We start from the raw sequence: 27,099 nt of genomic DNA on the forward strand, positions 1-27,099 counted from the left end.
AGTGCCCCTGTCTTGGCCATTGGACAGGGTAAGGGGAAGAAGAGGAAAGGTCCTCCCAAGCAAAACTGGAAGAGCAAGGCTCAAGCTGTGTCATCTAGTAATGGCCCGAAGGCTAAGCCCAATGGTTCCACTCCCCATGTTTCTGATCCAAAAGAGGCCACTTGCTTTTACTGCAATCAAAAAGGGCATTGGAAGAGATCTTGCCCACAATATCTGCAAGATATCAAGGATGGCAAAGTGAAGCCATCCTTGGCAGGTATTTACACTATTTCTGCTAATAACTCATTATCTTCTCGTTCATGGGTCCTTGATACAGGATATCTGTTCTGATTTGCAGGGGCTAAAGGAAAGTGAGGAGATAGAGCATGGGAGGATAAACTTGATCATGGGGAACAGAAAGTCTTCACCAGTGACCAAGATCAGAGTTTATCAATTATTGCTTAGTAATGATGTTAGATTAGACTTAATAAATTGTTGCTATTTGTCTGAGATGACGAGAAACATTATTTCATTTCATGTATTGTTCAGACAAGGCTTTAAATATTCTTTTAATGATTTGAATGGTTCAATTTCTGTTTATAAGAATGGTGTTTTTGTGTTTGAAGCTTTACCTTGTGATGGTGTGTATGAAACAGTGACTTGTGTTGATAGCTTAGGAAATAGTGTACTTAATATTGACTTGTCTAATAGTGTAGACAAGGCATGCTTGTGGAATTGTCGTCTTGGACACATTAACAAGAAACGCATAGCCCAACTCCAAAAGGATGGAGTGTTGGAATCATTTGACCTAAAATCAGATGATATGTGTGAATCTTGTCTTTTGGGAAAGTTGACAAAATCACCATTCACAGGGTCTTGTGAAAGAGGTGAAAGTCTGTTGGATCTCATACACATAGATGTGTGTGGGCCCTTCAGATCAACCACAAGGGATGCTAATCGATTCTATGTGACTTTCACTGACGATTATAGCAGATATGGTTACATCTACTTGATCAAACATAAGTCAGAAACCTTTGAAAAGTTCAAAGAGTTTAAGAATGAAGTCGAAAATCAATTGGGCAGAAAGATCAAGATACTTAGATCCGATAGAGGCGGGGAGTATCTTAGTACCGAGTTCAACGACTATCTGAAAGAATGTGGGATAGTCTCACAATTGACTCCTAGGACACCACAGTTAAATGGTGTAGCTGAGAGGCGTAATCGAACCTTGTTAGACATGGTTCGTTCTATGATGAGTCGTGCCTCGCTTCCTATTCACTTCTGGGGGTATGCCTTAGAGACAGCCGCCCACATCCTCAATCTTGTCCCTACAAAGAAGGTTGCCAAAACACCTCACGAAATGTGGACAGGGAAAGTTCCCTCGTTAGCACATATTAAAGTATGGGGTTGTGAAGCTTTCGTAAGACGAGAGACTCACGACAAGCTAGCAGCTAGAAGTGAGAAATGTGTTTTCATTGGTTACCCAAAGCAGTCTTTTGGATATTTGTTCTACAGACCTAGTGAAAACGTAGTGTTTGTAGCTCGAAGAGGAGTCTTTCTGGAAAGAGAGCTCATATTCAAAGAGGACAGTGGGAGTACCATTGACCTTGAAGAGATTCAAGAGTCAGCCAATGAAGGAACCTTAGATGAAACTAGCACTCAACCAGAGGAAACAATCCCTGTTGAACCGGTTGATAAATCATTACCGCTTCGAAGATCCACTAGGGTGAGTGTGCCACCTGAGTTGTATGGTTTTCATATTACTTCAGATGGTGACACATTCATAAGTGATAGAACACTGGTAAACTTAGATGAACCAGTCACTTATAAGGAAGCAATGGCAGGCCCAGAGGCTTCCAAGTGGAAAGAAGCAATGGACAGTGAGATTAAGTCCATGTATGACAACCAAGTTTGGAATTTGGTTGATAGTGCACCAGGTCGGAAGACAGTTGGGTGCAAATGGATCTTCAAGAAGAAGACAGACATGGATGGGAATGTTTATACGTTCAAGGCTCGACTGGTTGCAAAAGGTTTCACTCAAACCCCAGGGGTTGACTATGATTAGACTTTTTCGCCGGTGGCTATGATTAAATCTATTAGGATATTGCTCGCCATAGCTGCCTTTCATGACTATGAAATCTGGCAGATGGATGTCAAGACTGCCTTCCTTAACGGGAAGTTGGCTGAGGATGTTTACATGAGTCAGCCAGAGGGTTTTGTTGATGCAAAGTTTCCCAATAGGGTATGCAAGCTTGAGAAATCCATTTATGGATTGAAACAAGCATCTCGCAGCTGGAATCTTTGCTTCCATGAGAAAGTCAAAGAGTTTGGTTTCTCTAGAAGTGAAGATGAGTTTTGTGTGTATATCAAGGCTAGTGGGAGTATAGTAACTTTTCTGGTGTTATATGTTGATGACATATTACTCATTGGTAACGACGTTCCAACCTTGAATGAAGTTAAGTCTTGGCTTGGAAAGTGTTTTGCCACGAAAGACCTAGGAGAAGCCGCCTATATTCTTGGGATTAGAATATTAAGAGATAGAAAGAAGAGACTAATTGGACTTAGTCAGAGCACATACTTGGATAAGGTACTAAAGAGGTTTAGTATGGAAAATTCCAAGAAGGGAGAGCTACCTATCCAGAGCAATACCAAATTGAGTAAGACTCAATGCCCGAGTACAGATGAGGAAATAGATGACATGAGTCGTGTACCTTATGCTTCCGCTGTCGGATCGATCATGTACGCTATGACATGTACTCGTCCTGATGTGGCATTTGCTTTGAGCATGGTCAGTCGCTATCAAGGAAACCCAGGTAGAGCTCATTGGATAGCCGTGAAGAATATACTCAAGTATTTGCGAAGAACGAAGGACTGGGTCCTTGTACTTGGCGGCAATGATACTTTGAGAGTAGATGGTTACAGTGATGCCAGATTTCAGACGGATAAAGATAACTTCCGTTCTCAGTCAGCCTGGGTATTCTTATTAAATGGAGGAGCAGTTACTTGGAAGAGTTCCAAGCAAGATACGGTGGCTGATTCTACTTGTGAATCAGAGTACATAGCAACAAGTGAAGCGTCGAAAGAAGCAGCTTGGTTGAGGAACTTCATCGGGGATCTCGGAGTTGTTCCAACCATCCAGGAGACTATGGAACTGTTCTGCGATAATGAAGGAGCGGTTGCCTTGACAAAGGAACCGAGAGATCATGGTAAAACCAGACATATCGACAGAAAGTACCATTTCATCAGACATAGAGTAGAAGAAGGCCATCTTATAGTGAAGAGGGTGTCATCTGAAGATAACCCAGCAGATCCCCTCACAAAGGGTCTGAGTAGGGCTAAGCATATTCTGCATGCTCGGAGCATAGGACTGAAAGATGATATTAGTTTTAGTAGTTAGATTAGTTTTGTTCTGAAACTTGTAACAAAGTAAATGTAATTGACTTTTGGTGATTAAATAATAAAGTATTATTTATAAGTTTGGGTTCTACCTTTTGTCAATTGTTTATTATTGTGTTTCATTTTTGCATGTTTTACTTCCCGAATAATAAGATTATTCAAACTCCACAGTCGCTCGTACTTTTGGAAGTAAGTAGTGAATCAAGACTGTCATGAACTGGATTGTAGATTGTCTAAGGATAGACATGGCAATAGATTTTGCTGCAACGTTCATGAGTACTCAGAAATTGAGATTTGAGTATTGGATAAACCCTCGCTCAGAGTATTACTTCATGGAATTCATCACGAGTAATACTGAGACGATAATATCTTATAATCTTGAAACAGAGATATATGAGTTGTAATTTGCAAGTCGGTTATGCATTGGTAATACGAAAACGCATCAGTAACTTGGTGTTATAAAACGGATTATCATGTATGGTTTGATGAGTAAAAGATACAAGCATATGAGTCAATGTTTATTTGTTCCTTTTTCCTTAATGGGAAAAAGCGATATCTGTGGGCCCCTCGATGATTTGGTGTTGACTTATGTGCTGGGCCCAGCCAGGACTAAATTGATGTGTTCAATTAGATGTCCTAAATCATCACTAATCAGGAATCGGGAAACATAGATTCTGGACAAAGAGGTTGATTGCATTCCATGTCTTTTGTCTAGGGATATCTAGCAGAACGAAGGATTATATGATCACTTATCTTAAGACATGTAACTGACTGGGTCAGAGTTCGGCAGCAGCTTTTTGGAAGCTACAATTTGCTGGTCAAATTTAGAAGGCATACTAGCAATTATAGTTACAGACTTATCCAAGTGGGAGACTGTTGGATTAGGTGTCTAAGCCCATAACTATAATTAGTATGTACTTGAATTGATAGCAGCACAGTCCTTTTGGGTTGCCCTCAAACCTAGCAATCGGACAAGGAAATTGTGAAAGGAGAGGTATTAATTTATTATAAGATTAATAAATTAATATAAATGAATTTATTAATATGTTAAAAGATTAATATATTAATAAGAAATCATTTGGTTTAATTAGTTGTTAGCTAGAAATTAATTAGAATTAATTTCGGGGTTAAAAGAATTAATTATAAGGTGCAGGGACTAGTTTGCAATTATCTAATAGTTGAGTGGAAGGCTCTAGAAACCCCTTGGATAAGGGTGGACGAAATCTTTAGGGGAAACCCTAATAATTTCATCCATAGGGGCTTGGATAAGGCCCTTGGGTTTGCTTAGGCCCTAAGCAAAGGATAACTAGGGTTTCCCCTAAACCCTAGATACCTCAGCTATATAAGGAGCCTCCTGGTTCATGTTTTGGTCACTCTTTTCTTTGGAAGAAACCCTAAGGGCCTAAATTTTGCATACTCCCTCTTCCCTCTCTCCTCTAATTTCCTTCTTGCTAGTTTGGGTGTGATTTCATTAGAGGCATTACACTTGTGGTGCTAAGCTTCCAAGAAGATCAAGATCAAGGTCAAGGGAATCATCAATTGTTTACTATAACAATTGAAAGGTATGTAATTACTAAACCCTAGTTTGTAGATTTCGATTATAGTCTCTCTCCTCTAGGGTTCTTGTTTTGCAATTCAAAGTTGTATGTTCAATAGATAAAACATAGATCCAAAGTAGGTTGCATGTGAACTTAGGAATTGTTTTTCTAGTTTATTTGTTTTACCTAAAACCCATAAACCACTAGATTTAATGAAGATAAGCGTTTGTTCGAACAATTTTGAAAGAATAGATAATCGCAAAATGAATACTTGAAAACTCTAAAGATCTTGAATGATCTGCTTGCAAATTGGAGAGAGAGAGAGAGAGAGAGAGAGAGAGAGAGAGAGAGAGAGTAGGGATGTCAACGGGGGCAAACGGGGCGGGGAGTGCATCTCCCGCCCCCACCCCCGAAATTTCCCTGTTCCCCCACCCCCGCCCCCGCCCCCGAAATGTTCAATGTTCCTACCCCCGCCCCTGCCCCCGAATCCCCTTTCTTATCGCCGCCCCCGCCCCCGTTCCCCCGCCCCCGATTGATTTTGGGCTACTTTTTTTTTTGTCTAAAAGAAGTTGTTATTTAGGTTAAAATAAGCTATTTTTTAGGTAACAAATAATTATTTATAGCAAAATTTTATATATTAAAAATAAAAAAGTTATGGCATTTTAAAAAATTATACTAACAACTTAAAAACATGTTTTTTGATGAATTTTGGAAGCTCAAAATCATGTTATTGTTTATTATATTTATATAATTCATATATGTAAATATATGTGTAATTTATTAACGGGGTCCCCATGGGGATTTCGGGACGGGATTGTCTACCCCCGCCCCCGCCCCCGAAATGAAAACGGGGGTTAACCTTGCCCCCGCCCCCGATTTTTTTTAAAAAAATCCCCCAAACGGGATGGGGCCCCCACGGGAACGGGGTCCCACGGGACTTTTTGACATCCCTAAAAGAGAGAGAGAGAGAGAGAGAGAGAGAGAGAGAGAGAGGATCTCGATTTTGGGGTGTGAAATATGGATCCAGGAGTGCGGTGTTTATAGTCAAAGAAACCTTATGAGGCTGTCTAAAAACATGGATTGTGATGTCGATAGAAATATTATGACTTGCCACATGTCGCATGTTTTGGCTAAGGCATAAACCCTACATGTTTTTTTTACATCATAAATGTGTATGGAATTCTTTTGGGTAGTTACCTACAAATTAAAGGTAGATTATGTATTTTAATAAATCAATTTTGTAGGTATTCTATATGTTATTTACCTATGAAATTGTAACAAAATATGTTTTTTTTTCTCTAAATTATGTCATTCCACGGGTGATTGAAAAATTCAAAAGAAATGTCTCCTAAAGGTTGGAACTTTGATAATTTTCATACAAAACCAACACTTTAACAACTTGACTAAATGTCATCACTTAGAACGATTTAAATTCATATAATCTTCTATTTACTATAATCTACTGCTGATGGCGTTGCTGCTACCACTACCACTACCATTGCCACTAAGACACTTTAACCATTCAAGGCTTGCTTAAGGCTATACAAGACCTTATTTAGCTTGCACACTTTGCTTTCTTTTCCATGGATAAAAAATCCTTCATATTGGAAAACAGAGTCTCTTTCAAGTTACCATTAAGTAAATGCTGAACAATTTCAAACTTCATTATGGGAGAAAATGATTTTTCAAAATCAACTTCATTTGTTGATGTTCTTGTTGCAATTGTTGAGAATATACTTTCATGTACAACTTGTTGAATAAAGAACATGACGGTGCACCCTGGTTTTGTATTTCCTTACTTATTGCATCATCTTGGCTTGATTCACTCATACAATGTTCCACAAGATCCCACAAGTCTTGTGATTAGAATAATGTCTTCAATTTCGAAATTCCATAATCCATATGGACCCCTAAAATATAGGAATATGGAGTTGTGTGATTCTTACTATTAGATCTATTGCCTGCCATCTTATTGACGAGTTCAACACTAAGGTCGAACCAACAATTTAACCAAGTTTAACCTTCTATTATCCTTGAAAAACTCCTAAAATCACAAATTTCTATTGATTTATTTCTATTTAATTTTAATCTATTTTTTATATTTGATATAAATTTTTAATAAATTTTACTAAAAAGGCTAAAACTTCTAGCCTCGAAATACACTTGTTACATCGTCCAAAAGCCTAAAGGATATGTATAAATGTTGCCAAACATGATGATATATTTGGATTATGAAATCATTACACAATTATATTAGGATTTGAAGGGTTCAAAGTTCGCAATATACTTGGTCAACTGAACAAAGTTACTCTCAAAACTTTCATAAATAGTGTTTATGGTTTTTCTCCCACCACGTCATTCATTCTAATAATAAATATGAACATTCAAACTATTTTTAATATATGCTAATTGTATTATTATTACACATACAAGATCCAAAACAATTGTGTGCATCCTCCCATCGTGTAATCTTCCAAATATGATAACTTTTCTTATTCATTGCATTAACATACCATGTGCAACACGATGTATGTAACGTCTGTGTTTCCAGGCTTGCCATTTTTAGCAATGTAACGGTCTAGGTTAACCTTTGTAACCCGTTTTAAAATAATAAGATTGTATTATTTGAGTATTATATGTTTTGTGTTTAATTTCTTAATTATGTGGTTTGATTAATTAAGAATAAAAATAAGCATCAAAATTTAAGTGTAAAATAAACTTGATATCTTTAGATAATGTTGTAGTAGTTGAAACAAGGTTTCCGAGGGTATAAAGAATGCCGAAATCCGAGTTATAACGAAGAAGTTATGACATGTCGAAGTTTCGCGACAGAACCGGCACGACACAACGCGACGTAAAAAGTGAATTTATGTTAGAGCGATATTTAGCCTTAGCAATCTAAATGAAAGTCGTAGAGTACATCAAACCATGAGCGTGCATAAAAAGAACACCCAAATCTAACTTCGTATGAGGAAGTTATGATTTTTCGAAGTTTCGACTTAGTAGTATGCAGCCCGAATGCTCGATTTGAGACCGAGCGGTTTTTAGCCGAAACAATCTAAATGAGAATTGAAGATCTGATTAATTGTAGTAAAACGATAAAAAGATAGGCGAAAACGGACGTCGGATGAAGAAGTTATGATTTTATAACGGAGTTTTCCTGTCCCGGCCTACTAAAAATAAATAATAAAAAATAAAGTCAAAATTAGCCGACGGAGTCTAAACGAAAGTTGTAGATCGTAGTCTCACCTACGCGTGGATATAAAGAGCGTCGAAAACGGAGCTCGTATGAAGAAGATATGAATTTTTGAAGTTTATTTAATAAATTCGGTATTTAATTTAAATAAAAATTCGCTAATATTATCCATGGGGGGGGGGGGGGGGGGGGGGGGGGGAGTCACCGGCCTTATCCCCGTTACGCCCCGCGTAAATCGCAGATCCAGCCCCTATAAAAGGAAGTCGAGTGCAGCCGATTTAGTTGCTCATTTCTTCCCGTTTTCTCGCGTTTTTGCATCGTTTTTCGTGCAAGAAATATCCCGAAGCCTCGGTATCATTCCCGAGTCCCGAAGCGAGTCCCGAGATCCCGAAGATCCCGAGAAGTGCGGTTTCCGAGCCGAAGCTCTGCCCGCGAGAAGTTCGATTTTCGTAGAGATCTTCCAGATCTGCTGAGGATTACGACTTCTGCAAGCCGTAGTGCTGTCCGATCATCTTCTGATCAAGTGAGTGTATACTACCTTTCATAAACGCAATAATAATACAAGTATGGTTTGAGTGTATTAAGTTTATTGTCGTTTATACGTGTGAATGCGTTGTTACTTTCTCGTAACGTATAACTATGAAGTATTTTATACGAGATATGTGTTATGTGTATATTTTGTTGTTATGTGTGTGAATGTATATTCACTTTCTTCTATCTTACAGATATGATTATTTCTATATGAAATACGTGTTATGTGTGTGTGCCTCATCTGTTATATGGAAAATGTATTGATCAAGCATGCTATACAGGTTTTGAAAATATGTATAAAAATGTATGTTTTTATCTACTAATATGTTGGGTAGAACATGGGTAGATAGTTGGTGTGTAATAAACAGATGAGAGGCCTTGTTGTTGTTTTGTTCCAGTCATCTAGCGGAATTTAGATGATGACCACGGACTTTTCTAGATAGTCTAGTGGAACGCTAGCAGGCTCATAACCTGTAGGTGTTAATGAACTTGGGTGTTCATTCGCTGTATTCCATCCCCCTCATGGTTGCCTTATTTGACTTATATTGCTGAGGAAACCCCGCAGCATGTGTTGTCACCCCAATGAAAATATTCTTAGATTAGGTCCCTTGTGTTAGTTATTTTAGGGACGTAAAGTGAGAATAACGGGAATGGGTAACTTGGTTATTGTTGGTTGATAATAATTAATTTAATTATTTATTGTGGGTTGAAAACCCTATATGCTCACTAGGCTCCCAAGCCTGACCCACTCAGTTTTATTTGTATTACAGGAAGTGGCGCAAGGGCGTAAGATGGATGAACCATCAAGTTGTTTTGTTTACAAGTCTGTATATGTAAATATTTGTTGAATGACTTGTAATGTTATCGTTTATGCTTGTTGGTCTATATCGGAACATGACACCCCAAGTTTTGATTATATAATGAAAAATACATTTCTTTTATGAAATATTTTGGTAAACATTGTTTTATCATGTTTTGTTTTTGGGAACGAATTCCGCAACTCTTTCAAATCAAAAGGATTTACTCTGAATTTATTTTAAAAGCATAAATAAAAATCGGTCTTTTCTAGCCGAGATTTTGGGGATGTCACAATGTATACGACAAATTATTGGAACTTTCTCCTTCATTTCTAGTCTTGCAGTTTGCTACCCTTGAGTTACTTTTACTTTCAAACATTTATATACTCTTAATTTTGGATGATCGACTAAAGTGTTACTACCATTTTTTACTAGGAACAAAATATCAAACTATATTCATAATGTATAGTGATTCCCCCCATATATATATATATATATATAATGTTGTCTCCAAAATATGCTATATCATCATCTCCTACATCTCGAATGTTATTTATAAAGTTCATAACTAGATTTTCTTTCATATAATTAGAATCATTCATAACATCGCTTAATAACTAACTAATATCATATTCAATATAAAATGTATGGGTGTCAAATATGTATCATGAAGAACCAACCAATATGTTACCAACCGAACCAAGAACGTTGGTTACTAATATATTTGGTAACCAACATGTTTGGTTGGTAGTACCATACCAATTCAGTAAGCTTGGTACGGTAACGGTATTAAATTTTAAATATCACGGTATTACCTTACCAACCAATTCATATATATATATATATATATATATATATATATATATATATATATATATATATATATATATATAAACGAAATCGTATTTTTAAATGTCAAGTGTTTAATGTTTACGATTTTTAAAAATATGATACGATTTTTAAAAATATGATATATATATATATATATATATATATATATATATATATATATATATATATATATATATATATATATATATATAACGAAATCGTATTTTTAAATGTCAAGTGTTTAATGTTTACGATTTTTAAAAATATGATATTAGACATTAGACTTAGTCAATAGTTATTATCAGATTAGATTAAGAAGCTGAAAAGTCCCTTATTAAATTTTTTAGTAACTAGAATAGTTAATTTACTAATTTATATTACTCGACGAGAAAAGTGTCCCGTATCATTACTAGTCTTTAACTATTACAATTGAAATTTTGAACAAAGTTGGTAATATATCATTACCAAATTGTACCAACCAAACTTGTTGGTAGCCAAACAAGTTGGTACCAAGTATAGTTGGTACGATACTGGTAGCAAAAAATTTATATCAACTGTAGTTGGTACGGTACACGGTTTAAGTAAAAATCAATTGGTACCGTACCATGTTCAGCCCTAATAAAATGGATCGGGACGATCAAATCCAAAATCATCATCTTCCTCAACCTTATCATCATTAGGCAAAGGACATTGTATATTGAAGGAGCTTTCCATAAAATCATGAGATCGTAACTGCTACCTCAAAATCATGAAGAATACACCACTTCTAAACTTGAGTCACTTATGACTCATGAAATATTAGATCTACCGCCAAATTGGTAAAATAGTAAGATATTCGACTTATACGATGTTTTATCAACTCTAAGATGTCCATAAACTAAAATTTTGAATTCTTCATAGCTCATTTTCTGCCAAACAAAATTTGAGTGGTCAAAGTTGATTGATCATCTTTTATGAATCAATTTTCACAACCAATATTAGCTCTCCACTATAAATTGATAAAAACGGATAATCTAATGATAAATATACAAAATGTAATTGTAGAATAAATCATAAAATAAAATAGATAAGTTATTGTTTTCCTTGTAAGTTTTCACATTAAATATATTCAATATTTTTAGACAAGAGTATGTACTTTATATCAAGCAAATGATTGAAATTTTGAAATTGAAGATGCAAACCAATAATACAAATTTGAGGAGAAAAATATATCATATTGTTTTTTTTTTTTTTTAAGCCTTTGTTTAAGTTTTACTTTTGATTCTTTTGTTGTCATGATTTTAGCCTTTGCTTAAGTTTTACTTTTGATTCTTTTGTTGGACAATCAATACATAAATTATTAGACCTTCATATTTTGTAATTTGACTTTATTAATTTTTTTATTTATAATTTTGTGTTAGTTTTATAGTGTTCTTTTTTAATTGATTATGCAATTAATTTTGTAACACTATAATATATTCAATATTGATATCAATTTGAAGGTATTGAGAAACTTTTTATGAATGTATAATTTGATAGAAATAATATATATATATATATATATATATATATATATATATATATATATATATATATATATATATATATATATATAGATCCGGTAAGAAATTTTTTCTGGTAGGAAGGTAAGAAGTTTTTTTTCTACATATTTTTTTGACGAACAAAAAAAAATCACTAGTTGATTCATTTGTAAGATGATTCACAAGAAAAAAATTCTCAAAAAAACATCTTTATGATTCATTTTTAAGTAAATTAAGAAAAAAAAATTTACTTTTATGACAATTTTAGTGAATAACAACAAAATCATTATATAAATGAATCATCGAGATGTTTTTTTGAAATTTTTTTCTTGTGAATCATCTTACAAATGAATCATCTAATGATTCATTTTGTTTGTTCGCGAAAAAAATATGTAGAAAAAAAACTTCTTATCTTCCTACCAAAAATTTCCTACTTATTTGATTTTGACTCTCTCTCTCTCTCTCTCTCTCTCTATATATATATATATATATATATATATATATATATATATATATATATATAAAACATGTAACTGGAGTAAAAATAAATTTTAAAAAGTAAAATGTATAAATACAAAATATAACTTAAATGGAAGGGAAAAAAAACTCCAATATGTGGGTACAGGTAAGGGGATGCTAGATGAACAGTGTACACAACCTTAGAGAATATAAAGAAATGATGGTCAAGAAAATGCTAATACTATAAATTAGCCTCCTAGTCTTGATAATAGTTGGCGTGATAACATTATGCCAACTGTCTTCACTACAAACAAACATACATATCCAATTTGCTCATCTCGATAGACAACGTTCGATAACCTCGGATTAACCAAATTTATACCCTCTCAAACGTTGGATGATGATTTGGCGCTTATCCTTAGATCAATAAATTTGTCAATATACACGACCAAAATTATGCTTGCACCATTTCTTGTTTGTCACCACAAAAATTTCATCATCATCATCATCATCTTCTTCTTCTTCTTCTTCTTCTTCTTCTTCCTCTCCTACCTCCTGTCTGTCCATGGTTTAAAAGGAGGTTCAACTCTATCTATAGAAAATGACGACGACATTTTAGTTTCATCAAATGGGCTTTTTACAGCAGGTTTTCATCAGGTTGGAAAGAATGCTTATTGCTTTGCTGTGTGGTTCACGAATTAACCCACTACTAGGGGTTCCACAGTGGTCTAGATGACTAACCGAGATGCACCTGTAAATGAAAATACTCGAAGCTTATATTATTTGAAGATGGCAATCTTGCTTTAACAGATGCTGAGCAATACATTATTTGGTCGACCCACACAAAATCAACCTCTTCTAATTCGTTGTAGTTAGAACTCCATGACACAGGTATCCTTATCCTTTTTGAAGGAGAATAATCTCTTTGGCAAAGCTTTGATTATCTAACAGATACCCTTCTTCCGGATCAAACCTTAACTACAACCACACAACTTGTTTCTTCAAGAAGTTCTATGAATTAAGCCTTAGGTTTCTATAAGCTATTTTTGATGACTATGATAGCATTCTTCGTTTTCATTATGAAGGTCCAGTATCCACTAGCGTCTTTTGGCCTGATCCTAGTTTTCTACCTCGGGAAGTTGGTGTTGGATTAGTGTCTAAGTCCATAACTATTTTGGTATGTACTTGACCCGATGGTGCATGGTCCTTTTGGGTTGCCTTCACCAAAGCAACTTGATTGGAGAAATGAATAAAGAGAGAGAGGATAATATGATTTATTAATATGTTATAAGAATAATATATTAAAGGAGAAATCATATTTGTTTAATTAATATTGGTCAATAATTAATTAAGAATTAGTTTTGTGATCAAATGTAATTAATTAAACTAGAGGGGCTGATTTGTAATTATGTGATAGTTACAAAATAAGGTAAGAATTATCTTATATATATGGTGAACGAATTTGAGGTGTAAATCCCTTAGAATTAGAGTATGATAAGGATTCAAGGATTATCTTATTGGTTGCTTAATGGATAATCAACTAGATAAGGATAATGACTGAAACCCTATCTCTACACCTATATAAACACCCCTAGGGCCATGAATTCGTGTATCCCTTCCCAAGAGGTCCTAGATACGAATTCTAACCTCTCACTTCTCTCTTTATACCTTCTCCATTTGCTTATGGTGTTTGTAAGCCATTAGAGGAGTGACACTTGTGACTCTATGCATTCCAAAGTCAATACAAGGAGGAATTGGGATTGTTATTACTACATAACAATCAAGGTATGTTCTTAAACCTAATTACATGTTAATATGATTACTTGCATGCTAGAATTAGGGTTTATAGTCTTGGATTCAAAGCATGTACAATAGAGAAACCTAGATCCAAGCATTAGGGTTTGTATGAGCACATAGGATGTCTTATGACCAAAACCCATCAGTGGTATCAGAGCCTAGCTTGGTTTCAATTGTATTGATGCATTGTATAACTGGAAAATCGTTTTTTGGGCTTTATGGCTGAGGAACTCGGCGAGTACCACAGTGTACTCGGCGAGTAGACCTCAACTCGGCGAGTACAGTGTGGTACTCGGCGAGTTCGAGCGTCAGATAATGCTTATCTCGGGATTTCTTGCTGTTTTTGCATATGGATAGTTACCTTATCATGTTAGATCAATATAAATCCGATTTTATGATATATATATATATATATATGACTATATTCTTGATCTAATTAAAGATAATTATCAATTAATAAGATAATTGTTTCCTTATAAGATAATTGATTAATTATTTTGAGTAAATTGATAAATTGTTTTGCAAGAAATCATTAAATAAATCAAATATGGATAATTATGTGATTAAATGTTAATTTAAAATTATTTGTTATTTGATCCTTGTTGTTATGAAAGGTTTCATATTTTCCCCTTTAGGTTTTATAGTTTAAATTTGAACCCAAAAGTTTTGGAGTTTTGAAATTTAAATAGTTAAAACCCTAATGTTTTGAAAAGGGTTTAAAAAAACTTGCCCTCAAGTTTTGGAATTTAAAAGTTGATTAAAGGTTTAATTAGAAATGTTAAATTCTAAAACCCTAGTAATGTTTTGAAAAGTTCAAGTCACACCCTTATGGTTTTATTAATTAATTAAGGAGTATAATTAAAAGAGATTTAATAAATCCATAAAGGTTTAGGTTAATTTTTAATTGAATTAAAAGTGTAAATTGATAAAGTTAACCATATAGTATTTTAAAAGTATAAAATACACCCTATACTATATATAACATTAAAAGTCTAATATTGTATATATGTATGAGTAAAAGTCAGTCTTACCGTTAGTAGGCCTCATTCACGAAGCTGGTCTATAAGGGGTGTTTAAGGAAATTGCCTATAAAATGGCGATTGAATGGGTATCCACTCTTACCCACTGCACTCTTGACTAGTGGAGGGTCGTTAGCCGAACGGGTAGGATAGGACGAAGCCTTCCATTATAAGTATAATGAGATACAAAGTAACTAAATGTTTTTCAAATTCCCAATCTTAGTTACTTAGGCAAAAGTGAATTGATGCAATTCCATGAAATTACACTTTGTGCCCTTGCGAAGACGTTTGTGGAGCGTGTGTGGTTTACCGGCACACTAAATGGTTCTAAGCAAAGGTAGCAAAGGGTGACTCAATGTTTGTCATAGTTCGGTGGAGCGTGTGTGGTTTACCGGCACATCGAATAGGTGATTGTAACATGTGAGGGCACCATGTAGTTTGCATGGTTATTCACACCCGCTTTGTGATCCTCGGCATCCCAGTCACAAACAAGAGGGGCATATCGAGATTTAAACATGCCATTGAAATGATCAATGAATCTCAAAGGATCTAGGAGTTTTCATAGATTTAAAACTTAATTTACTTTTTCGTTTTTCATGGTGGAAATTAGTGAATCGTCATTCACTTACCTTCAAATGTTCTGCGATTTGGGTTACGGCATCCCTCTCCCGAGTTGTAGGATATTGTGTTGGGTCCTAGCCTTGGAATTTCATTTGGGTGATTTACCAAGGACTCAATCAATCAACTAACTTGAATTCGTTTTTCTCCCGATGTCAAAGTTCGACAACTATGGTCTTCTCAAGTCCCGTGGAACAAGCATTCCACATGAAGATGATATTCCACGATTCGATCGAGGAACAAGAAATCATGCTTCACTTCCTCCTCCTCCTCCAATTATTCTCCCTAACCCACAAGATTGTAAAATTGAAAAGTTCAATATCACTCAAGCCCTTTTGGCAAGTAAACATAAAGAAGGAAAGTCGGTGTGTACACACGTCCTAGGGATGAAGTCGCACATTGATAGACTAAGAATGATAGGATCCATTGTCGGTGAAGAGATGGCTGTTGATTGGGTTCTTCAATCACTTCCTAACTCATATAGTGAGTTCGTAAGAGAGTACTATATGATGAACCGTGACGTGACCCTTATAGATCTCACCTATATGCTTATTGCTGCTGAATCAGCAATGGTTTGGCGCAATAGAAAAGCAAAGTTGATTGGTGAATCTGCCTTCGAGACCTCTATGGATATAGACAATGGCAATGAAAGACATGCAATGATCGAAAAGTTTGATCATAAGAGAAAGGCGATGTCTGAAGTAGTTCCATGTGTTGTTCCAAAAAGAGTCAATTTGCTTTTATTGCCAAGAGAAAGGGCATTGGAGACGAAGCTGCCCTATTTACCTAAGAGATCTAAGAGATGGGAGAGTCGAAACGTATGGCTCTAATTTAGGTAAAATCCATTGACTAACTCTTTTAAGCTTCATTCTAGATTCTGAATACATAATGTGATAAGATTACAATTGATGTTTAGAAGGATCGAAGAAAAGAAAATAAGCTTAAGGGAAGAAGTAAGCAGAATCTAACTGTGAAGGAATGGATTTCGATTGCGTTTCTCGAAGATTAGATTCTTGAGCTACTACTTAGAGTTAGAATTAGATTGCTAAGAAAGATGTATTCGCATAAGTTTTTCAATGAGTTGCATTGTGAAGGACAAATTTTTCCGCAATAAAATAAATTTTGATTTTAAATTTTATTTATTTATCCTTACAATGGCGTGTATGAAAAAATTGATGTTAAAATTATTAGCAATAATGGATTTGTTTCTTATTGTGTTATGGAAAGTCAAGAATTTACCAAATAGGGAGAGTTTCTCATCGCCCAAGTTTCAATTGGACAGAAACTTGGAATCATGCAACTTGGTTGCGTGATGAATAAGAAATTTCATATTTGGTAATTAGACTAATTCGTTGACAAAGTGTCAAGTGAAGGACTAGGAGATCTAGTACACAAAGTTGTGTGTTGATCAAGTTCACCATAAGAGTAACAAAGATATTCGTCATCATTTACTAAAGGTTTAGTAAATATGATTATACTTACAACATTAAGTGTAATTTTGAATTGATTAAAGGGTTTAGATCAATAGCAAAATGAATAAGAAGAATCAAATAGGCAGAAAGATAAGAGTTTCTCCATTCTAAGAAGAAGGGAGAGTGGCTTTTATGCTTTATGATAGGTCTTAATGATTAAGAACCATATCTCAATTGATCCTCTAAGTGAGTCTTGGTACAATTGTATGTCCAAGAAGAGGAATCAAGGATTGATGAAATGGTCAAATCAAGAAGACAATCATACTTTGTTCCAATAACAAGTCTTAAAGTTAAGATTGTGACAATGAGTAAAAAGTATTAAAGGTTTATAACATTCATCAAATGTGGAAAGTTGTGATGTCTTGGATAAGACAAAGACCAACTATGACCAATTTATGAAGTGTTTTGATAAAAACTACACTAACTCTTGAATATTTGTTTGTCAAGAAATGTTTATTGACAAAAGAATCTTATATGTCAAGAAGTCAGTGGGAGTCTTAATGGTCTTGAAAAGTTTCAAGAACAAATCAAATAAACCTTATCGATCATCACTAGCACACGAGTTGAGGTTTACAACCTATCGTGAAGACATTATTTTGTTTCTGTGCCAATCCAATCGAGTTAATTATGCATGTGAGTCCTATGAGTTCTCATTTGAATGCGTAAAAGGCAAGGACCTTGATCAATGAAAGGTACATTTATAGGAAAAAGGTAAGATGCTTAACTACTTGGAAGATGTAGTGGGCAGCTGTGCTACCATAAGGCAAGAAATCAAGATTAAGAAAGTTCGATCCATATGAGTTTGAATTTGTCGTAAACTTTGGTTTTAACAAATTCGCATGGATAGGAACACACACACCGTTTAAATCTAAGTGTCATAAGATTTCCTCCTTCATGAAAATGATTGTGAGAAAATGCTTTCACTAAGAAAGATTTTAAAAGATAGTGATTGTAAAATTGCATTCTCAAATTCGATCATGGTTACGGCATCCCTTTCCATAATTTGAATTGTGAGGTTTGGCAATTAGTCTTAATTGTTAAGACACACATATGAACTATCTAAGGCAAAAGTGTATAAGTTCAAGAAGCCTTGATAAAATATTATCAAAGCACTAAGTATTAGAAACATGAACTTAAGAAATTCAATAAGTATTGTTTTTCTGGAAGTTAAGATGTTTATGAATACATGTCGAAGCTAGTGGGAGCATAAGTGTAATGTTTTATAATAATCATCATGATAGTGGGAGCATAAATGTTATGATTGTATGATTATTAAGGCACGTATTGCATAGTTGGCAATATTAATTATAGAAAACAAGAGTCATACTTTGCGAAGTTGTAAGAGTTGAAAGGTTGTTTTGCTATAATTAAGGGAGAGAATATTATGCTTCATTTCAAATCTAAAGGATTAGGTTGCGAAATGTTGATAAATTTAGTCAAAGGTACATAGTGTGTTCTTAAAATTTCGATTGTGATTACGGCATTCCTCTTCGCAATTCGAATTTTGAGAACATAGCAAATAAAACATTGTGCATCATGTCCCTTATGCTTCGGGTATAGGATCGATTGCAAATGCTTGACCATTCTAAAATTTTCCAAATGTCTAGTGCATTTAGAGGGAAAAGGGACTAGAATTGGTTTTGACTAAAATAATTAAACAACTATCAAAGGACAATCCAAAGTTCGACGAGGATTGGTCGCTTGTGAGTAGTTGGAAGTATAGTATTGGAAATTATGGAAGTGTTTCCATATTGGATGGACAATATCGACATCATTACGAATAGATAAGATTCTATTAAGAATGAGTTGTCATATGGAAAATATGGAAGTGTGTCCATGTTAGGAAGTAAATATTGAAAATCTATGTCTAGATTAGAAACTTTTATGCAAAAGGATGTTCAAAGGAATGTACTTTGAGTGAGAGACATCATATCTAAGGAATTGTCTTGTAACAATCTCCGATAGAGGAATTTGTAATATCATTGGCAATAGTCTTTGAAACTTTGGTGCAGTGACATTACAAAAGGATCGTTGCATAAAGTGTTAGAATCTAGTATATTCTATAAGTAACAAGAATCTGATATTCTTACACTTATGAAAATGGATTTGGAGTTGTAAAATGAGAATGATTGGAAATGTGTTCAATTTGTCTATTTCGCAAAAGTAAGAACCATAGGTAAACATTGTGTGCATGCTAGGAGCATGGGACAAGTGTTGGAATTCAAATGCGAAGTTGATTATCCGAAACGACAAATAATGAGTAATCGGTATGGTGATAAATAAAACGTGTTTTGTTTATACTCAAAGGTTTGAGGCCATATGGGATTAGTATTATTCTTGTGTTTCACCTTGCATGTTTTGACTTCCAGAATAATTGAGTTTATTAAGAATAATCGAATTATTCAAACGGGCCACAGTCGTTCATATGTTGGAAGTAGATATGAATGAAGACTGTCGTGAATTGGTGTGTGGATTGTCTAAAAGAGTATTAGACATAAGCAAATGTTTGCTGCAACGTTCATGAGTGCTTACGAATATGATTTGAGCATTGGATTAAACCCACGCTCACTTGGATCACTCCATGAATTGTATTACGAGTGATTGGTGAGACGATAACATCTTATATTCTTGAAACCGAGATGTGTGAGTTGTATCTTGTGAATCGGTTGCACATTGATAATATGTAAACGCACCAGTAACTTGGTGTTATAAAACATATTGTTGTGTGTAATTCGGTGAGTGAGTGCAAGCAAGCATTGTATCAAAGTTTATCCGTTCCTTTTATCCAAAGTAGGATAAAAGCGATATCTTTGGGCCCCTCGATGGTTTAGTGATGACATACGTAAATGCTCGGCCGGGCTAGGGCTAATTTGATTTGTTCAGTTAGTCTGTCGTCATAAATCGGAAATCGAGAAGTAGTACAAAGAGAATGATTAGAAATCATGTCTCAGACGATATCAAGAATGGAGGAATATATGATCCCTTATCTAAGGACACGCATATCTGATATGATCAGAGTTGACAGCGGCTTTGGAAAGCTACGATTGCAGATCAGGATCTGAAGTCATACGCAGAATAGTTGTTAGACTTATCCAAGTGGGAGACTGTTGGATTAGTGTCTAAGTCCATAACTATTTTGGTATGTACTTGACCCGATGGTGCATGGTCCTTTTGGGTTGCCTTCACCAAAGCAACTTGATTGGAGAAATGAATAAAGAGAGAGAGGATAATATGATTTATTAATATGTTATAAGAATAATATATTAAAGGAGAAATCATATTTGTTTAATTAATATTGGTCAATAATTAATTAAGAATTAGTTTTGTGATCAAATGTAATTAATTAAACTAGAGGGGCTGATTTGTAATTATGTGATAGTTACAAAATAAGGTAAGAATTATCTTATATATATGGTGAACGAATTTGAGGTGTAAATCCCTTAGAATTAGAGTATGATAAGGATTCAAGGATTATCTTATTGGTTGCTTAATGGATAATCAACTAGATAAGGATAATGACTGAAACCCTATCTCTACACCTATATAAACACCCCTAGGGCCATGAATTCGTGTATCCCTTCCCAAGAGGTCCTAGATACGAATTCTAACCTCTCACTTCTCTCTTTATACCTTCTCCATTTGCTTATGGTGTTTGTAAGCCATTAGAGGAGTGACACTTGTGACTCTATGCATTCCAAAGTCAATACAAGGAGGAATTGGGATTGTTATTACTACATAACAATCAAGGTATGTTCTTAAACCTAATTACATGTTAATATGATTACTTGCATGCTAGAATTAGGGTTTATAGTCTTGGATTCAAAGCATGTACAATAGAGAAACCTAGATCCAAGCATTAGGGTTTGTATGAGCACATAGGATGTCTTATGACCAAAACCCATCAGTTGGGAGATACCAGTATGTATACAATCAAAGAGCAAGCCTTAATTTAGATGGTGGATTCAAGTCATCAGATGGTCCTGATTTTTTCTTGGCTGATTACAGAATTAGACCCCAAAGAATGATGAAGATCGCCATCGATGGTAATCTAAGAGTTTACAGTTTCATTGAACATCTAACAAGAAAGGAATGGCAAGTTCAATGGCAAATCGTTTCCCGTTCTTGTAGGGTTCATGGTATTTGCGAAACAAATAGTCTTTGTACTTATTCACAAGATGTAGGTAGGAGATGCATTTGCTTACATGGCTACAAGATGGTGAATTTTGAAGATTGGAGTTACGGATGTGCACCTGAATTCGAGGGTTGTAGTCCAGATAACGAGGGTTTCATTAAGCTTACCTAAGCAGAATTCTATGGGTACGATATCCTGTATCACCCCAACTACACTCTCGATTCATGCAAGAAAGATTGCTTAGATGATTGCACTTGCAAAGGGTTTCGATTTTCATACGACTGTCACAAAGGAATCTATGTTTTCCATATGATGAATTCTTTGTATAATAGATACCAAATAGGATTCTACAACACTATATATATCAAATTACCAAAAATGTTGGTGCCATCATTTCATCTGAAAACAAAAAACGAACAAAACGTCAGTTGCGTAGGCCAGGCTGTGACACCCATGATAAGATCGTATGAGAAAAAACATCATACCAAGATAATTAACTCCATGGATGTTTTAGGATACGTGATCGGTTTATTGAGATCATCGGCATAGTGTTTTTCTAGTATAAGAGCAGTAAACACTCGATTACAGTCGATCAATGTTATTTTCCGGCAGCCACAGCGTTCAAAAAATTCACATACAGTGAACTGAAAAAGGCATCAAGTAATTTCAGCAAAGAGATGGGGCAAGGTGGCACTGGTGTAGTATATAAAGGTATTTTATCAGATAACAGAGTTGCAACAATCAAGAAGATCAAGAACACAAATCAGCTAGGTGAAGACGAACTTCAAACAGAGATCAGCATAATCAGGAGGCTGAATCACATGAATATGGTAGAAACATGGGTTATTGTTTCAAGTTTTATTTATTTTATTTTATTTTATTTTATTTTATTTTATTTTATTTTTTTGTAAAAATGGGTTGAAAATAGAAACCCTTTGTAAAAATGGGTTGATTTTTATTTCATTTGCAAAAATGGGTTTTTTTTTGTGTCCCCATATAAAAATCAACCTATTAATATGTAATTTTACATTTTGGGCCCTTCAACTTTCATAATAACCCTATAACTTGTTATATTTATTTTATATCTTTTTTAATAAAAATTTATTTTTTAAGTTTTTTTTACAACAAATGTAAATTTGTATATATTAAAAACATACAACTGAATATGTCTATTATGTTATTGCGATTTACACCATTAGAAAGTTTTAATAAATACATTCTAATTGATACCAATATCGAATATATTACATGTTACAAAATTACGAAATTACAAGATAATTAAAGACACGACTACAAAAGAAATTAAACATTAACTAACAACTAAATTAAACATAAAATTACAAGAATAATAAAAGTTACATGGTTTACATCACATTGAATCTTGGTTGAGAATTTGAACAATTTCTCCTGTTATGACCAGGTTGATGGCATGGTCCATATTTACGAGGTTCAACAAAATGACGAACATCCATCTCGTTACGAAATCGATTTGCACGCCGCCGACCTCGACCGGAAACACATTTTGATTTATCTGCTTGAATACTCCAATTAGCCTCTAACCAATAATCAACATGAGGTAGTGGTGAAAACCCGTCATTATATTGTTGCTTGTACATCACAATTGTATAAACATGATTGCTAATGAAAAAAGGGTTATCCCCTCTAAAACGACAAACTGCAAGAGCATGTGAACAAGGGAATCTTTCCATCTGTCACTTACCACATGTGCATGTATGTTGATAATAAATGACAGTGTGGGTATTTCCTCCGTTTCCATTTACTCGTAACTTGGTGACAATTCTATAGACACCTTCATTATAGTTGAACTCGGTTAAAGTATGACTTTGTACAGAAGTGTCACGTAGAGACGCCACATACATGATGGTAGAGGTGTATTGCAATTCATTGCAGCATCACTATGTTTTCTAAAAAGTTGCACAGTTCTATTAAATGTAAGATTAATACACGCACTAATACGTAGTTGTCTTGCTCCTCATAGCGCATTATTCATACTTTCGAATATATTTGTCGTTAACGACCCCCATCAACGACTTTCATCATAAAAAAGACACCATTGACTTTTATCAATTTGATCTAAATACTACCAGGCTTCAAGATTGATTGCTTTGATTTGTTTCATATACTTCACAAACTTTCTTTTTTGTGTGGTGCTTCCAATATCCCAACAAAATGATTTAAGCCTCACGTTCTTGTACTTTTTCATGAGATTGCTTCGGATGTGTCGAAGACAAAATCGATGGTATTCCAATGGCTCTTTCCATTCTTCTAGATTTTCCATTGCGTGAATTATTCCTTGATGTCGGTCTGAAATAACACACAATTGTCTGTCTTGAGCAACAAAATGTATGAACTGATACAAATACCAACTCCAACTGTGTGTAGTTTCCTTATCAACAATAGCATAAGAAACTGGTAATATATTATTGTTGGCATCTTTTGTAACAACAATAAGCATTTTACCCTTGTACGAACCTATCAAATGACAAACATCAATGGAAATAACAGGTCGACGTAGATGAAATTCATTAATTATAGGTCCAAAAGCCCAAAAAATATACTTAAATGTTGCCACATGTAATGAGCTATTTGGATTATGAAACCATTTCACGACGGTATTAGGATTTGAAGTTTGCAAAGTTGCAATGTACTTGGGTAACTCTGCAAAGTTACTTTCCCAAGTTCCATAAATGTTCTCTATGGCTTTCCTCCTACCATGCCATGCCTTCCAATAAGACACATCAACATTTATAATATTTTTAATATCTTCCTGTATATGTTTCACTGGATAAGCAATATCTTTTTCAATTGAGTGGATGATATAGAAGGCTATAGTTGCAGAGTTTAGAATTTTGTTGTCATTGCCTCTACAAGATCCAAAAAAATTGTGTGCATCCACCCAACGTGTGATCTTCCACATATGATGTTTTTTCTTTTTCATTGCACAAACATACCATGCACACTACGGTGTATATGGGTCGGTATTAGAACTTCCTTCTTCACCACCAAGAGTTTTACACTTTGCTATCCAAAAACTACTTTTACTTTCACAAACCTTAAACTCTCTATTTTTCTTGATCGACCAAAGTCTTAGTGCCTTTTTTACCTGATTCTTATTTTCAAACAACATTCCTAACCTTATTTTGTTTTTAGATTCATTCTAAAAATCTAAATGAATTTTGTCTTGAATATCTACTATGTCATCATCTCCTTTGTCTCCAATATCGTTCATAAAGTTCATAACTGGATGGTTACTCACAATCGGAGTTTCATTCACATTATCGTCATACTCATCCCCAACATCACTTAATGATTCACTAACACTATCTTCACTAAATTGGGAGTTGGGTTCATCAAATCCAAAGTCATTATCTGTCTCACATCTAGCACCATTAGGTAAAGAAAATTATACCTCAGAGGGGTTGATGACAAAATCAATAAGCTGAACTAGCTGTGATACTCCATAATTGTTAAAAAGATCTACAAGACTAGTATCCGCAGGCCACATTATTTGTAACTACAAAATAAACAATAAGATAAAATATATAAATTATCATATTATATATAATGTTTCACGTTAGATATTTGAAATTTAGACAAGAGTATGTACCTTACAATTTAGTTGTGAATGAAGATTTGTGTATGAAGTCAGAAACGTGACTGAAGAATTAAAGAAGAAAAGCTGGGATTTCAAATTTGTGAGAAGTATGGTTTATGAAAATGATGATGGAAAATAAAATTGTGAATTCAATATATACATCAGAAAATAAATTAAACGTAATCAAAGTTAGAATTATTTTTTTAACTTTTACTTACTTATTTTCAGATGAAAGTGACAATTCATACTTTTATTTTTGCATGTGGATAGTGACAATTAAAACGTCTACTTTTGCATGTGGATAGTGACAATTCAGACATCTACTTTCCAGATAAATAATGACAATTCAATGACTTTTGTTTTTTTTCTACAAATAATTTGATATAAAAATTATATATATATATATATATATATATATATATATATATATGATTAAAAAGAAATATTAGATATTTACATAAATTACGATTATGTAATTTGAATAATAAACTTATATATTATATGTAATAAAGATTAAAATATAAACTTAAAAATTAAAGATATAAAAATTAAATAATATATAAGTTATGGGATTATTATGAAAGTTGAAGGGGTCAATATTATAAAATTATATATTAATACGTTTGTTTTGTTTGTTTTTTATGTGGGGCCACAAAAAACCTATTTTTACAAATCAAATAAGAATCAACCCATTTTTACAAAGAGTTTCTATTTTCAACCCACTTTTGCAAAAAACTCGTTATTGTGTTGAAGGAAAAATCGACTATCATTTACGGGTATATGGAGAACGGATCATTGGTCGGAAACTTGTATCTTGGGAAACTCATTTGGGAGACAAGATTCGAGAACGCAAAAGGAACAGCTAAAGGGTTAGCTTATTTACACGAAGAGTGCTTGGAATGGGTTCTTCATTGAGACGTGAAACCTCATAACATACTCCTAGATAGTAGTTACAATCCAAAGGTCGCGGATATTTTGGTCTTTCAAAGCTATTCGATAGGGATAGAATAGGGAAATCAATTTTTTCGACAGTGCGAGAGACTCAAGGATACATGGCTCCTGAATGGGTGTTTAATCTTCCAATTACTTCAAAAGTCAATGTATTTAGCTATGGGGTTGTGATACTAGAGATGATTACAGGACGGACTGTTGGGAAGATTAGGGTTTGCGGTGGAGATCTGGATACCAGCTTGGATCGTGATATCACCTTCCCAACTGATATTTCCACCCTATGCCTGAGCTACAAGAAATTCAGTCTAGGATAATCCAAGCGGACACCTACGTTTCTAGGCATAGAAAACGTAAGCTATTATGCTAAAGGGTTCTGTGAATGTGTGATGAAAAACAAGAGCTAAAGAACAACCATCTTCTGAAAAGGAAGAGTTGTTTATATACTAAAGAACAACCGTCTTCTGCCCCTTGGACCCCGCTAGGGGCGCTGCCCTTTGGAAACCCCGGACCCAGGGGCGCTGCCCCCGGACCCTTTACTAGTCATCAAACCGGATTCTGACTCGATCTTATACATGCGTGCACTCCGCACAACCCCGTACATGTCTTAGAGTACAAACCATGAAGCCCCTTAGCTCACATGTTAGTTCTAGTTACTTAAAATGACATGGTGACACTAAAATCACCAACACGAACTCCTACAGGGAAGCAACAAAGAAGCGATGAAAATGGTGACACAAAGCCTACGCTTATTGATTGGGTGAGAGATAGGATTAATGGAAATGGAAGGGAATCTTGGATTCAGGAGATTGTAAATCCTTCGATAAGTGGGGAATATGACCGGATCACCATAGAAAATCTTGTTAATATTGCACTGCAATGTGCAGAGGAAAATAGGAAGGTGCGACCAATAATGAAGTAGGTGGTTAATATGCTTCAACATCTAGAGAATTATAGATAATATGTGTAACTAATGGAGTTAACTTAATGACTTATGAGTTATGATCCATGAAATTCATATCTGAGCTTGAATTCGATTGAATAAGATTTGACGATGAGGGTAATCCTTAGATCATAAGACCCAAATACCTATTGTTTTCATATGTAACCTTGGACCTTATGTCGAATTTTCAATTCTAACTTCTAGCAAGTACAACTTTTTTTCATGGATAAAAAACCCGAGGAATTTTTGCAATTTTGGCTGGCTTTACTTGCTATTTATTAGCTTGTAATTTGTAATTACCATGTAC

General features: G+C 34.5%; 1 pseudogene; it reads left to right on the forward strand.

The window, feature by feature from the left end:
* Positions 1–12,703: 12,703 nt before the first annotated feature.
* On the forward strand, positions 12,704–26,810 carry LOC145003134 (putative receptor protein kinase ZmPK1; annotated as a pseudogene).
* The last annotated feature ends 289 nt before the right edge of the window (positions 26,811–27,099 follow it).

The sequence above is a fragment of the Lactuca saligna genome, chromosome 6 (assembly GCF_052625555.1).
Source record: "Lactuca saligna cultivar CGN05327 chromosome 6, ASM5262555v1, whole genome shotgun sequence".
Lineage (NCBI taxonomy): Eukaryota > Viridiplantae > Streptophyta > Magnoliopsida > Asterales > Asteraceae > Lactuca > Lactuca saligna.